This window comes from Panthera leo, chromosome B4 (genome assembly GCF_018350215.1).
Source record: "Panthera leo isolate Ple1 chromosome B4, P.leo_Ple1_pat1.1, whole genome shotgun sequence".
Lineage (NCBI taxonomy): Eukaryota > Metazoa > Chordata > Mammalia > Carnivora > Felidae > Panthera > Panthera leo.
In genome coordinates, this window is record NC_056685.1 from 102,999,675 (window position 1) to 103,015,514 (window position 15,840).

The 15,840-nt window shown below is 36.4% G+C and overlaps 1 long non-coding RNA gene across 2 annotated transcripts; it reads right to left on the reverse strand.

Annotated features, from left to right (window-relative positions):
• Positions 1-1,590: 1,590 nt before the first annotated feature.
• Positions 1,591-5,504, reverse strand: LOC122223690. 2 transcript variants are annotated; one of them, XR_006204398.1, is made up of 2 exons: positions 5,362-5,504; positions 1,591-2,061 (listed from the first exon to the last, which is right to left on the reverse strand). It is a non-coding gene; the product is annotated as an uncharacterized LOC122223690 (long non-coding RNA). The 2 variants fall into 2 exon arrangements; XR_006204397.1 differs by lacking the exon at positions 5,362-5,504 and adding an exon at positions 4,925-5,100.
• Between the last annotated feature and the right edge of the window lie 10,336 nt (positions 5,505-15,840).

Consider the following 15,840-nt stretch of genomic DNA (forward strand, 5'->3'; position numbering starts at 1 on the left):
AAAATTTCATGATTTTTTCCCCTGAATTCTGCATCAAAGTGCTTACAGTAACTAATCTCTCCTTCCCCTCAATTTTTAGGATGATAATCTCCTTACTTTGCTTTACACTATTTTTTCATACATCTCATGACTTATTTTCATGTCATTTTGCTGTTCATTGATGATTAGATTATATGAGTTGCCCTTACAAGTTGAGGAATGGTAAGAATTTTACTCTCATATTTCCAGCTACAGGGCAGGATGACAAAGTCGATTTCTATTTTGCTTTCCATATTCTGCCAAGCACACCCTAATTTTTCTCAACTACAAAGGTAACAGATTCCTCTACATCCTTTCATGCTTCTCTGATACCCCGAATTGTCAAAATTCATGAAAAACTACAATTGTCTTTGTTCACAGCTACTGTTTTTGTTGTTCATTTTTTTTCCTTGACACTCTCCTCATCTATAATGTTTGTCTCATAATGACCACTCATAAAATATAGAAGAGTACTGCTAAAATCTATTGTTTTCTGGGAGCTCCTATCTCTCAGTAGATGCAGAAAGACCAGAAATATAGTTGGAATTGGAGAAAATTTAGCTACTTTCAAAAGACTCCGTTTTGTAACCATGTGGTTGCCAACCAGTTTCTGATGTACAAGATCCCCAAACTCTGAGTCAAGGAACAGGATATGAGAGAGAGATAAGCTCACTCCCTTCTCTTTCCTGGTAGATTTTATCTAGAATAAACAACATATTTTCTTCTGAAATCAGTTTTGTTCTCTTATACAATTTTAGTTCATGAATTTTGTTTTGTTTTTATATTTTAGAACAGTACAAACTCTGAGATTCAAATATCAACATTATACAACAGGTCTACAAATTTTTGCAAAGGAGTCTTGAGAAAATAAAATGACTCTACTATTAGGATAACACATGCTTAACCAAATGTATGTAATGTTGAACAGCATAGATTAAAATCAACATTTATTTAGCTTTAGACAAAGTCTATAGGATATAAATATATTAGACCTTGTGCTAAAAGTAGTACCTGAATACCTATACTTTTTGTAGTTGTTCCTCAATCTGCAGCTGCTATAACTTGTATCAAATAAGATGAAATTATTTAATCAATGGGTAAGGATATTCTATAGCTCTTTATGTGATTAATGGTTAGGAAAACAGCCTCTGGAACTAGGATGTCTGGGATCAATTCCCAATGATGTTACTTACTAATCCTGGGAAGGATGGGTGACTCTGCAAAGAATATCTTGCACAGAATTTAAAAATTTGAGATAACCAAGTTTGAGATGGGCAGGAATGAATGAAATGCCAGGACTTAAATGCATTTATCTCTTTCTCTGCCAACTTCATTTTCTTCTATTGCATTCCCAGGATCCCATGTGCCAACTTTGGCCACTGCAACTTTGTATATATGAACACAGCAGCTTTGATGAAACTACCTTTAATATGTTTTCCAACAAAGAGGACAGGCCATCTTTTCCCTGAGCTCTAGTTAGAAACTTCTGCCCAATGACTGCCCAAGCTTGCAATCATATTAACTGTTGGGCAAGTATTAGTTTTCTATTGCTGTGAAACAAAGCACCACAAATTTCATGTCTTGAATCCAAACATTTATTATCCGATGGTTTCTGTGAATCAGGAGTCTGGGCTCTGCTCAGGTTCTCACCAGGTTGAAGTCAAGTTGTTAGTTGGGACTGTGATCTCATCTGAAGCTGTGGGTCCTCTTTTTCCAGGCTCATTCAAGTTACTGGCACATTTAAGTTCCTTGTGATTGTAGGACTGAGATCCCTGTGTTCTGGCTGGCTGTAGGCTGGGGCACACTCTTCAGCCCCCAGGAGGCAAGGCTCATGTTCTAACCACCTGGCCCTCTCACATCATGACAACTTACTTCTTCAAAGTCAGCAGGAGAAAGTCTCTTTTGTTCTGGTACAGTGAAGTCTTGTACAAATAACATAATCATGGAAGTGATGATCTCGTCATTTTTACAGGTCCACCTCAGGGGTGGGGGTGCGGATTATACAGGGTGTGAATTCCAGGGGTGGAAATCTCAGGTGTCAACCTAGAATTGTGCAGACAGTAAGGGTTAGAGTATTGTGCCTGGACCGGACAGGGTCATTGGCCACCTCTATGAGCTCACAGAGAGCTCCCTTATCCTCTGCTCTCCTCTAAGGAGAGACCAAAACAGTACCAGTAATGCATCTGGGTTAGAAGATTTAAGGAGGGATGTTTTTATGTTGGTCTTTAACTTTTTTCTCTCATTTTTCAGGGTATAAAGATAGTGGATCTTTCCCGCTGGATATAAAGCCCTTGTAGTAAATAAGTCAGGGTTTCCTTGTCTTGCCTTTCCTGTCCCTCCAGCTAAGATAGTTTCTTCATCAAAGTGTCTCAGTAAAAATTTACTGCACTGAAGTCATTAGACATGTTAAATGTACTGATAATCTCATTTAGAAATAAATTCCCACCCATCCTGACATACTTGTTAACAAATCTAGCAGGAAAGTCATAAACATAATGGACCAGACCTCAAATTATTTCACAACCACCCCATTCCAGAGATGAAGATCCTTTTTGTTTGGTCTCAATTCTCCATATGACATTTGTATTTTAGTTCACACCAATAAATAGAGATAAACCCAAGTTTTAATCTTGGATTCTGAAATACAGCCAGTAACACTTTATTAAACATACCATTTTCACTCTAAGCAAATTTATTTGGATTAATCCAGATGATTAAATCATTCCACAAAAGATCGGTTGCAATAACCACTTTTCATTTGTATAAATAAATATGCTAAAAAGATAATGCCACAAATTGGTAGGAAATTTTGCATTGTAGAAAAAGGCCAATCCTAGTTACAGAACTAAAACACCAAACTTTTTGGCATCACATTTAAGAAATAAATACAGATGAAAAACATGCTGCTAATCCATCTTTTATTTTCTTTCTCTTGTAACTCATGCCAGCAAAATAAAGCTTAGAAAATCTACAGCAACAATGGATTTCCTTTAAATAGTGATAGAAATCTGGCTCACTTTGATTACATGTCAGCTTATAAAAGTGTTCTTTTTGTGAGAAAATTTAGAGTAAAATATCCCCTTGGAAAGAGGACATTTAAAAAGACCTGTAAGAACAGGGGACAGGAGACAAGGGAAGACAAAAACAGTACATCTAATCTATCTAGGTTAGAAGATTTAAGGAAGAATGTTTTTGTGTTGGTCTTTAATTTTTAAGCACTATTCCATTTTAACCTCAAAACAGTATACTTTTCCACAATCTGGAATGTGACCAATCTTGCTAGTCTAAAGAGTAAATCATTAGAAAAGAAAGATTCTCACATACATCACAGACAATTCAGAAAGAGACTCTTCAGATTCAAAGCAGAACCAAGTTAGAGGAACCCTGTAAGCCATGCATTAGTTTTTCTAGAGTGACACGACTCACCTTAAAACTTATATTTGCTGTTTCAACAACATTTAAAAATATTTACAATGAGGCAAGTTCCAAACCTAGAAAAGGGAGATGACAGTTTTATAATATTCCTTCAGGAAGTATTTATTCGGAAAATATTTGTTGAGTGCTCACTATGTAATGTATCACAATTGGCTTGTGAGTGATATGAAAATCAAAGGACGTACCCCCATGGAGATTACAGTCTGATAGAGATACTAAGATGTTCACATAAATTATATAAAAAATAGAATTCAATGAGCCATGCATTAGAAGCATTAAATGCCACAGAAGCATGGAGGAGGGGGACAGATCACTTGTTAGGAAACCAGGAAAAGTTTCATGAAGAAGGTGAAATAAGAGGAAAGTATTACAGGGGAAAATGGTAACTGAAAATGTATGAAGTAAACTGAAATATTTCTGGAGGCTGTCAATGGGCACAGTAAGGAATCAGAGAGGCTGAGGAGCCATTGAAGACACCGGGAGTAGGAAAGTAACATTACCAGAACTGAATTCTAGGAAGCTTCATCTGAAGACAGTTGAAAAGAGATTAAAATAGAGGAAAAACTAGAGAGAAGGAGACCTGTTCTAGATTAATCTGATAAAGACTGAAGGGATGCCAGGTATCTAGATGTGATGCTGTGGTTTATAATAAAAATATTTGGCCTTCATCCCTGTTTCCCTTGGAATTTCCTAAGTGATGGGAACCAAAAAGGTGTCTTTTGCTATTTTAATGAGGTGACTTTTGTACAAATACCAAGAATGGGGGCTGGTTGCCAGTGGGCCAACCATATGATCAGAGAGTTGGAACTTTCAGTCCCACTACCTCCAGGAAGGGGAGGAGGGCTGGAGGTTGAATCAATACCCAATGGCCCATGATTTAATCAGCAGTGCCTATGTAATGAAGCCTCCATAAAACAAACAAAAAGGATGGGGAGCTTCGGGGATGGTGAACACATGGAGATTTGGGGAGATCGAGGAGAGGGTGTGGAAGCTCCAAGTCTCTTCCCACATACCTTGCCCTTGCATCTCTTCCACGTGGCTGTTCCTGCGTTCCATCCTTTTATAATAAACTGGTAATCTAGTAAGTAAACTGGTTTCCTGAGTTCTGTGAGCCACTCTAGCTGTGCTGACAGCTCGGAACCTGGAGCCCGCTTCGCATTCTAGGTCTCCCTCTCTCTCTGCCCCTCCCTTGCTCGCAGTCTGTCTCTCTCTCTCTCTCTCTCTCAAAAATAAATAAACATTAAAAAATTAAAAAAAAACACACAAGAAATTAACTCAAAACTGTGTCCATTCAGGGCTGTTCACAACCTGGTCGGCTTCTGTTTCTTTTTCATGAGGCCCATGTTTCCCCGTCGCGTCCTCCTTCACCGCCTCCCCTTCCCTCCCTTCTTCCAGGCAGAGTGGAATTCTCTCCTCCACGCGCCAATGTAGCGGGACTTGCCTCCCACTTCTCTGGCTTCCCGCCGCTCACCGTTTCCATGGAGACCTTCTCTTAATTAACTCAACCTAGGGACGGGGCACGCGGGCTGCACGAAACCCGCGGGAGCGGCGAGCCGCCGCGGCTGGAAGAGCGCGAGCAGAGCGAGGGCTCGCTGAGCGAGAGCCGGGAGGAGGAAGCTGGGAGCGCCGCCGCCAGGTGGGCTGCGGTCGCGGGCTCGCGAGCCACCTCTGCGCCTGCCGGACCGGGGCCGGCGCGCGAACCTGGCGAAGCGCGCGCGGCGGGCTATGTGGGCGCCGGCCCGCTCGGGCGCCTCGACTTCAGGTGTTTGCTCTCTCCTCCTGTCCCCACCAATTTAACCATTGTTAAAACCCGGGTCCTTTCCTTTAAACACTGTTCGGCTCTCCCGCGGCCCAGAGTTGGCTCCGCGGGCTCTTTCTAAACCAGCGCGCCACGGGGCGCAGACTCACGGAATTGAATTTGAGCCGGGATTTGCACTTGAACAGGCAGCCGGGAGCGGTCTTTCCACTTCGGCTTTCTTGCTGGAGCACAAAGCCTTCGAAACTCTAGTTTACGCTGAAGAGTTGGAGGAGGGGGCGGGGATTAATACTGTAACCCCGTGATAGAACAGTTACATCAGATTGTTGAGAAAAATGAACAAGGTTAAAACCTGGCAGTTTTGTGGAGGCGTCTGGATTGGATTATTACGTATTTCTTTTTAACTGGGTTGAATTTTATCTGAGGTGAACACCTTGATAGGAACTAAAGAGGATTTTGCAGGAAGAAACTTGCTTTGCAGTGGGCTTTAGAATTGATCATAGGGACCTGTTTAAGTGATATTTTTCAGTTTTCGAAATAGATGTATTTTAAATACTAGGTGTGTTAATTTTTTTCTTTAGATCTTAAGTTGAATATAAAGTTCTCAGTTGCCTAGGGAGTCTAGATTCCTAGGAAAAGTTGCACAAGCTTTTAGATAAATGTATTTAAAAATAAATTGAGTTGAAAAGACTTGCATGTTTTTCCCTTCGTCAATAATTTTGAAATATTTTTCATAACGATGGTGTTATTTTAGAGTGTGAGGAATTACTTCCAAGAAAGTGGCAATATATAGTTGTTCTAGATTTCTATGGATTAAGATGAAAGTTTTACACAATGCGGTGCAATTTTGTATAATTGCCTGATAAATCATTTTACTTCTAACACCTCCTTTGTGTTTAATTATAGCAGCTTCTAGAAGCAAATTATTTTGTTATTTGTTGGAAAGTACTGGTGTTTCCAGTTTTTTTAGGTGGAGGATGTTATGCAGCACTTACTTGTTAATGCCTTAACATTCAGTTGGATGAACAGTCTGACTTCAAAAGATATGACATTAAAGTGACACACACACATCCAAAGACTGAATAGTTTAGTTTTGATGCTAAAAAAAAAAAATACATGTTGAATATACTTTATTTTCCAGATGGAGAAATCAATTATTCTATTGCTCTGGTTACAATATGTTGTTAAGGTAAGACATCTTTGAATGTGTTTTGTTTTGAATAATTAGGTAATGGACAGGATACTGTTGCACTGAGTTTGTTTTAGAAAATGAGGGGTATGTTGAAGAGAAATAACACAAAACATTAGAGTTGGTACCTAAGACAAATTTTCTCTGCTAGATGTTCCACAAATCTGTGCAGATAGGTGGCATCTGTTTTCACTGCTTACAAATTGGGAGTAATCAATGGAGAGAGAGAGAGAGAGATCAGAATTTGGTAAAATTCATGGTATAGTGAGGCATTTAAGGTTGTTTTTGTTAGGAATTTTGGTAAGTATACCATTCTTTCGAGAGCTGAAGTCTTCTTTACTTGTCGTCTAGGGAATATAAAAGGGCTCTGATCCTGCAGTCTAGCTGTTTTATCTCAGTTGCTAACATTTTCTTCATGGTATCAATGAACTGAGCCTCTAAAATAGCTCAGCCAAACATTTTGCACTCTACTCATTTTTACTGCAAGTGTGTTACCAAGAATGTCTGTGAAATATTTTAATTTTTTAGCCATTATCATCAAGGTACACAGTTGACAAACCAGGAGGGTGTGCTGTGTTTTTCCTGTGACTTTGGGTCTCTTTGTTCTCCCTGACTCCAGGAACATGGTGTTTCCTACTTTGGGAAAGATGGATCTTAAATGTCTTTGCCCTCATTTTACTTACCTTTCGTAAGTTACTTTCAAAATTACGTTTACAAATAGGGTATCCAATGGATATTACCTAATTCGTGTGTAGAAATTGATATTGTTAAAATAGTTTTCAATTATAATTTGGCATAGTTTAGGCTTAATTTTTGTAAGTTTGCTAATAAAATAATAGTAATAACCAAGAATATATTTTTATTTTATTTTTACAGTTACTTTTCTTTCCCATTTCAGATCGTTTGTTTCTGTTATATGCCAATGAATAATCGAACAACAACAGTTTTTATTGAATGGGATGAATTTCCTAAGGGAGGAAGTCCTGAATTTTATTTTTTAAAATATCAACTTGTTAATAATTTTGCTGAAAAAGTAAGGCATCTTTTTCTTGACTCTGATAAAAGGTCAGCATAGTGTAAATTTGTTGTGACTAAATGTTGCATCATAATAGGAATTTAATAGTTATTGAGATTTTTTCCCCTAGTTTTATTGAGATAATAATTGACATGTAATATTGTGTAAGTTTAAGGTATACAACATAATGATTTGATATATGTACATATTGCAAAATGATTACTACAATAAGTTTAGCTGACATCCATTATCTCACATAATTACAAATGTTTTTCCTTGTGATGAGAACTGTTTGCAACTTTCAAGTACACAACAGTATTGTTACCTATTATCATCCTGTTGTACATTATACCCCAGAAATTTTATCTTACAATTGGAAGTTTGTATCTTTTGTCTATCTTCACCCAGTATTCCTCCCACCCCTGCCTCTGGCAAACACCAATCTGATCCATTCGTATGTTTGGTTTTTTTAAAATTCCGCATATAAGTAAGATCGATATTTGTTTTACTGTGTCTGAATGATTTCACTTAGTGTAATGCCCTCAAGGTCCATCCATGTTTTTGCAAATGGCAGGATTTCCTACTTTTTTATAGCTGAATAATATTCCTGCGTGTGTGTGTGTGTGTGTGTGTGTGTGTGTGTGTACCAGATTTTATTTATCCATTCATCTATCAGTGGACACTTCGGTTGTTTTCTGTATCTTAGCTATTGTAAATAATGCTGTAGTGAACATGGGGGTGCCAATATCTCTTTGGGATGGTAATCTTGTGTCCTTCCCGTGTATACCCAGAAGTGGAATTGCTGGGTCATATGGTAGTTTTATTTTTAATTTTTTGAGCACCTTCCATACTGTTTTCCACAGTAGCTGCACAAATTTGTATTCTCACCAGTAGTCCACAGGGGTTCCATTTTCTTCATATGCTTATATAGCATTTATTGTCTCTTCTTTTTGCTGATAGCCATTCTGACGGGCGCCATTCTGACATTGTGGTTTTGATTTGCATTTTTCTAATGGCTAGTGATGTTGAGCACCATTTCATATACCTGTTGGACATTTGAATATCTTCTTTGGAAAAATGTTCAGATATTTTGCCTATTTTAACTGGATTATTTATTTGTTGTTGTTTGTTTGCTTCTTGTCATTGAGTTGTATGAGTTCCTTATGTATTTTGGATATTAATCCACTATAGATTTGTGGTTTGCAAATATTTTCTCCCATTCCATAGGTTTTTTTTTATTTTGTTGAACTTTTCTTTTGCTATGCAGTTATTGAGATTTTTTACTTTTATTTTATTAATGTATGAAATGTTAGCATTTTTTGAAATATCTTTAGTAAGTGATCAAATTAACACTCAAATTTTTCATAGGAATGATTTTTTAACTATACTATATACTATATATACTATACAGAGAGTTTATATCCTGTATACACTATATTATGTACTATACAGAGAGTAATTATTTAAATCTTCTCATGGTTCATGGGTTTGAGCCCCACATCGGGCTCTGTGCTGATGGTGCCAGGCCTGCTTGGGATTCTCTCTCCCTCTCTGTCCCTCCCCCACTCACTCTCTATCTCTCTCTCTCAAAATAGATAAATAAAAAAAAATTTTTAAATAAATAAAATATCATTTATGTAAAAATAAGTATTTTCTGTATATGTTTACATTCTGTATGAAAAATTGCCTCTTATAAAGGAAATGTACAAAAGTCAGTCTTTTAATGAATGTACCTGACACAGTTAACAAATACTTCACAAGCAGATGAATCTAATTATTTACAGAATGTCAAAAGCATTCCTGCAGACCTGCAAAAACTTTCAAAGTCAGTAATACTAGAGGAAAATGAAGACTATCACATCATTCTACAGTCTATAAAATATGGACAAATTTTAAGTGAAAAGTCATTTGAAACCCGTAAGTAATTTGTATTTTTTGTTCATCTATATTGCCTAATTATAAAAGGGAAACAATTTTATTACCAGATAATCTGAATTTTACAGTGATTAACAGGTATATGATAGTCCAAAATTGCATCATCATGTAGTGTTTTGTTTTTTAACATAATGTAAATTTCAAAATTTAAAGGAAATTGTAAACTAAAATAAGAATAAGATTTTCATTTTTGACACTTGATGTGTACTAATATGAATAGATAGGCATAGTAGAGATGTTACATGTAATCCATATTATCTACAATATTATAATGCAGATTTGTAATCTAAGTCATTCATTTTAGGTAGAGTACAAGAAACTCCCATAGAGTCTAGAAAATATTTTATAGTAGATAATATGCTTTCCTCTCATGGTGATTCTTTTGTAATATACTTCGGTATCTTGTGTTTCATTCAGTTTTATTTGAATCCAACTAATTATGGTCCTTGATTTTTTAGGTGGTTTCTCAACTAGCAATATTAAAACAAAAGCAACAAGCACGAGTGTTTCCTTTAACTGGAGTGTGCTGTCTTCCAGTGACATTTTAGTGTCAATATCTCTCAGTAATTCTACACAAATTATGGAAAATAATATTACAGCTTATGAGTGGGCTAATTTAAAACCTGCAACCTTATATGCTTTTAAATTTGAATTTAAACAATTGCATTTGGATTTTATAAATGTATTTCAGAGACTGGATGTTCAAGTAGAAACAGGTATTATCAGTATTTGGTTCATTGTTAATATATATCTTGTAGATAACTTGGTAGATGTATTGTTCTTTTCACAAGTGTTCAGCCTAATATTAGCCACTGTAAACTGCTAGCAAATGAACTAACATAGTCCCTTTTTATCTAACTATATCATCCTGACATTTGACTGATTTATTGAACAAGCTGGATTTAGCAAGCTTAAGTTAAGAGCCAACTTTATTTTCCTTCCACCACTTTTAAAAAAACTGAACCAAATAGGTTCTGTTTTCCTTAACTCTGGGAATCATTGGTAGCTTTATAAGTGACTAAAGTATCTATAAATAGTCTCTGGTATTAACCAGTCTATTAAAATCCAACATAAAAATATCAATCTTTCATCCTATTTGAGACTTCTCCATTATTCATCCCACATCAGACCTGACCAAAATTTGGAATACTGCAAGGGAAGGGGAATGTATTTAATTTTTTATGGCTTCTCAGATCCATTTCCTTCCTCCACATGGTGGGAAAAGATTTAAGAAAAGAGGAGAGAGTCAGAGACAGCTAATCAGGGTGATACACTCTCTGTGATGGGCTAAGAGTCCTATTTTAATACCTTCTATAGGAATAAACTTGAACCACAATATATGTTTACAAGCAAAGTAGAGAAACATGTGAGTAGTAAGGAAAAGATAGTAAGGTAATTAAGCATCGCCTCTTCCCATCCTCCATCTATAAAAAAAAAAACAAGACAACAGTTTCTTCAAAACATCCGTCACACATCTTCCTAATTTCAACATTGTTAAAATACCAACAAGAGTTAAAGTATAATATATACTCTCAACAGGTTGATATTTTCCTGTGTTTCTATGGTGTGCAATCTTAGAGAAAAAGACTTAAGTGTTTTTTGAAAGGTGAACCCATTTGAAGCCAAGTAGCAGTGGCAGAGAGAACAGTTCTTAGCCAGTATTATGTCTAGTTATTGAAAATAAAAATAAACCTGAAATAAACTTAAAAAGTCTTCATAAGAGGAAGGGAAAGGAAGGGCAACCTAAAGTGACTAAAAAAAAAATCTGTGGTTTTTGTTTTAATTAAGTTATAATTTGGCAATAATTTTGCATAATTAATTCTTACAACTACTTAAAAACTATTTTAATTGGTAGTAATTCATTTACTACTTGACTAATAGCAACTTTAGCACTTTTGCTCATTTGGGAAAAATATAGGGAAAAGTGCACCATTAATACTATGAGGTTTCATGATTAACTACCATAGATGTTAAGAAATGTAATTATGAAATGTTATATTCCTGAATTCATCTTTCACAAAACATTTTTCTTTTGGTAGGTTCATGTTCACGAGGATGGGTAGCATTAAAAAATAGCTGTTATAAAATTAGCAAAGAGAGTATGCCGTGGGATATAGCTGAGCAACATTGTAAGTTATCCTTAAGTTCTGCACACCTTGTGGATATAAAAAATGAAGAGGAAAAAAACTTTATATTTTCACTCCTCAGGTCGAAGAATCAAATAATAATATGGACTGGTCTTAATGATTTGAAGGTAAGTATATGTAAATAAATGCATAAAATGATAAAACTTACCCCCCTCAGTCTCTCCCTCCCACTGTCCCTTCCTTCCTTCCTGCCTTCCTTCCTTCCTTCCTTCCTTCCTTCCTTCCTTCCTTCCCCATTCAATAAATACTGAGTACTTCTTGTAAGCCACACCCTGTTTTCTTTTTGTTTCTCTGTGTCAATCTGTCTCTTCCTCCCTGCCTATCCTCCCCCACCTCTGCCTCTCTTTAGAGCAATTTAGGTTCATAACAAAATTGAGGGGAACGTGCAGAGATTTCCCACGTACCGCCTGTCTCCACATATACATAGCCTCCCCCATCATCAGCTCCCCTACCAGAGTGGTACAGTTATTACAACTGAGGAACCTGCACTGGCACATCATAATCACCCAAAGTTCATAGTTGACATTAGGGTTTGCTCTTGGTGCTATACATCCTATGGGTTTGGATAAATGTATAATAATAGACAGTAATTATGGTATTATGCAGAATATTTTCATCACCATAAAAATCTAATGTTCTCTGCCTATTTGTCTCTTCCCACCCCCTTCAATCTCTTTTGTAGGCATCTATTTCTTTATGTAGGGTTGCTTTAATTTTGGTCTTACCTAGACCTGTCTTAAATGTTGGTGATTTCATCCATTTCTTCAGTTATTTACCACCTAGCCCAATTGTTCTTAAATATTTACCCAACCCACTTGTCTCTTATGAGCTCCAGACATTTATCTAATTTTCTTCTGATTATTGCTTCTGGAATTTTCCACAGACACTTTAACAATGCCCAGACCGTCATGTCATCTCCTCACCAACCTGCTCCACTTCCTCTATTTATCACCTCCATGAACAATACAGTAATGTGAACCTGAAAATATGGAAGATTTGTTCATTTTATTTCTTTTACTTACAACATGCAGGTTTATGAAATTTAATTTTACTAAAAGAGATGTGGAAAGATCTGAAGATTTTACTCAATACTGGTGAAATAAGGAAGGTGTGACATTTTCTCAAACGTTCTTATCACTATGGAATATCTCATGAAATTTCATTTTGGTCAGCTTTGTGTGGGAAAACCCAAGACCTAGCACAGTTCTGTCTAGTCTGTATTTTCTTCTTGATGATCCATTTTTTAAAAATTTCCTGCCATTCAAAAATAAATCTGTTCTCCATGGCATAGCCTGGCATGTAGTGACCCAAAGCAAATCCTATCAGTTTGATACCAATTTTTCTGTGAAACTTGGCATAAGCTTGGGGAAAGCTATTGACAGTCTTTAATTACATTTTCATCTTTCTCTTTTTGAGCCTCCTTTATCTTTTCATGGGCAGTGGATGAAGCTCTAATAGAGATTCCTCAAACTGCAGTTCATCTCCGACATCTTACAAGTCTGCCTCCCAGCATGCCAGTCTCTTTTCAAGCAGACCAGTTAGTGTACATATAGTTGTTTCCTGCTGTTAGCATGATTGTTATAAACTGTTAAATTAGAATGTACTCTTCTAATAGTTCTGGTTACTGGTTTCTGTTATAAGGTCCAGGTCATATGGTCATGATACCAAAGTGAGGATTCCCAAGGCACCGTCATGGTCACTGTGTATTCAAAGGGGTCTAAGACAGTCACTGCTTTTACGATACTTAAAAATAATTTAGGAGGTAAATGAAACATCAAGGTAACTATTAAGAAGAACTTCCTTTATACTAATAGCTGAGTCGTATAATGTCTCCAAAGTGCTAAGTACCATGCTATGTGCTTTTCTTGTATGACATGTGAGGAAATTGGTGCCCAGGGAGGTTAACTTGCCCATGTGGAATGCATCAGAGTCTGCTCTTAACCATTATATTCTAACCTCTGCATCAAGCTGGTCTCTTGAGTTTAACCATCAAAGTCACCTGCAGAGTTATAAGCCTGTGACAGGTAGAGAAATTAATTTCCCCATCCACTCGTGCTGAATAAGTGTGAATTTGTTACTGGACGTGGAGGATAAAGACTGTGTCTTGTTCATCATTGCGTTCCCAGCTTCCAGTTAGAGGCTGGCATTTCACAGGAATATAAAGGCTAATAGTTCTAAATTCCAATCTAGAAAGTTTATATTGGTAACTCTTATTTTGTCCTCACAACAACTTTATGAGGTAGGCACTATCATTCTCCTTTATAGGTAAGGAAAATGGAGTTCAGAAGAATCCTGGTCACATTGCTGACAAATGGCCGTGCCAGGCTTTGAATCTGTGTCAGTCTGACCAACACTGTGCTCTAACCTCTGAAGCATACTGCCTCTGAGCCTCTGACTGTTTTCAAAACTGCTGTGCTATATATTCAATAAAGCATTGAAATAAGTTTTTTTATTGAAAAATTTATTGAAAAATAAATTTTTCAAGGAAACAGTATTCCTCCATTCTATTAGGTGGAATTGGAACATATTAACATCTCTTATATGTGAGAATTGAGGTCAGTGATGGTCACCAGTGACATCCCTTAGCAGAAAGGTGTCGGCAACCTCCACCGACACATGTGACTTATGTGATGACTTGAAATAAAGTAACTAACAGCTAATGAATAACGGTCTGTCCCTTCACATGCACTGCCTCTTTAATCCTCTGATAATTTAAGATGCAAGTAATATTATGATACCCACTTTTTTTGGATGAGAAAATAAAGGTGTAATATGAAATTCAGCAGTTTGCCTGAAGACATATGGCTAATGAATGAATAAAAGTGAACTCTGTCTCTAGCTCAGAATAACTCACAAAGGAGAAGTATTTGAAGATATGACACTTTTCCTTCAAATTGGCTTATTAATTTGTATATCTTATTTCAGAAAGAAGGTCATCTCACATGGATAGATGGATCATCTTTTGGCCTTAAGAAAAATGAAATCTTTTCTTTTCCACTGCTACCCAAGAATGAAACAGATTGCTACATTTTACAGCAAAATGCAACTGGATCAAACTATTTCTTTACAAGATTTTTCTGTTATGTTCCACTGCCATATATTTGCAAATACGAGTGTAATTATTTTTATTGATATTCTCATATCATGTATCTCCCTTTTATTATTTTAAAGATAGAATTATGATTTCTAGTTACAAATAATGCTCCTCTCTATTTTTTTCAGCACTTTCTCTGCAGGAAAACCTTTCAATCTATATAAAGGATATCGGAACAACTGAAGTTGTATTTGGTTGGCATAATTCAAATGGTTGGAATAATTTGGATAAGTGGCTAAAACTGGGATATAAAATTATTATTAAATATTATTTAGATTATACAGAAGAACAACATTTTGACAGCATATCCCCAAATGCTACAGAAAAAACAATTACGCAATTGTGTCCTGGCCATGTTTACAGATTTTTACTCTTTGCAATAAATGAATGGGAGGCAAAAACTATGTTAACTTCAATATTCGTTGTTGAAACACGTAAGTCACAAAACATCTGAAAGTATGATTTTTCAAATATTGAATATTATAATTAGCAGATATTTCCTGAAGGTCTGGTATTTTCTCATAACATTCTGGGCATACCTATATCTTTAGCCATTTTAAATTACAATGAATGTATTTATATCTTTGGTTTTTCTATTCAACTATAAACCCATAAGGGCAGGAACTATATCTATTTGTCTTATAGCACAAATTAGACTGGTGCCCAGCCCACAGTGGATAATTAATACATTTTTGTGGAACTTACATTTTGATATGTGCTAAGAGCAGGAGATAAACAGGTATGCATTCTGGATTTGGGGAGGCTTATTACAATGAAGAGAATTTGTAAGGTGTAAAAGTAAAAGCAAGCAAATGGTAGCAAACTGTTGCAAAATATAATGGCCTAATTCCTAGTCAGTGGGACATTTAAGAAATACTTTCTAGAATGCATAAGATGGGTAACAGGAAGGCACAAGGAAATAAGAGACTTAGATTCAAACTTGAAGGAAGAAAAGCACATTGTGAGCAAAAGTGTGGAGATATGAGTTTGTGGGAAAAGAATAGTGTATGTAGTGTGATTGGAGAAGATTTTCTCAGGCATCAGGGTAAATCAGTTTGTGTCGTAAGCGGTACCAGATTTGGGAGGGCCGGTAGTGTTAGTCTCAGATGATTGAACTTGACCTCAGAAGCACTGGAAATCCAAAAAGAAAAAAAAATTTTTTTTAATTTAAAAAAAGGGGGGGGGGGGGCGGCGCCTGGGTGGCTTAGTTGGTTAAGTGTCTGACTTCAGCTCAGGTCATGGTCTTGGGGT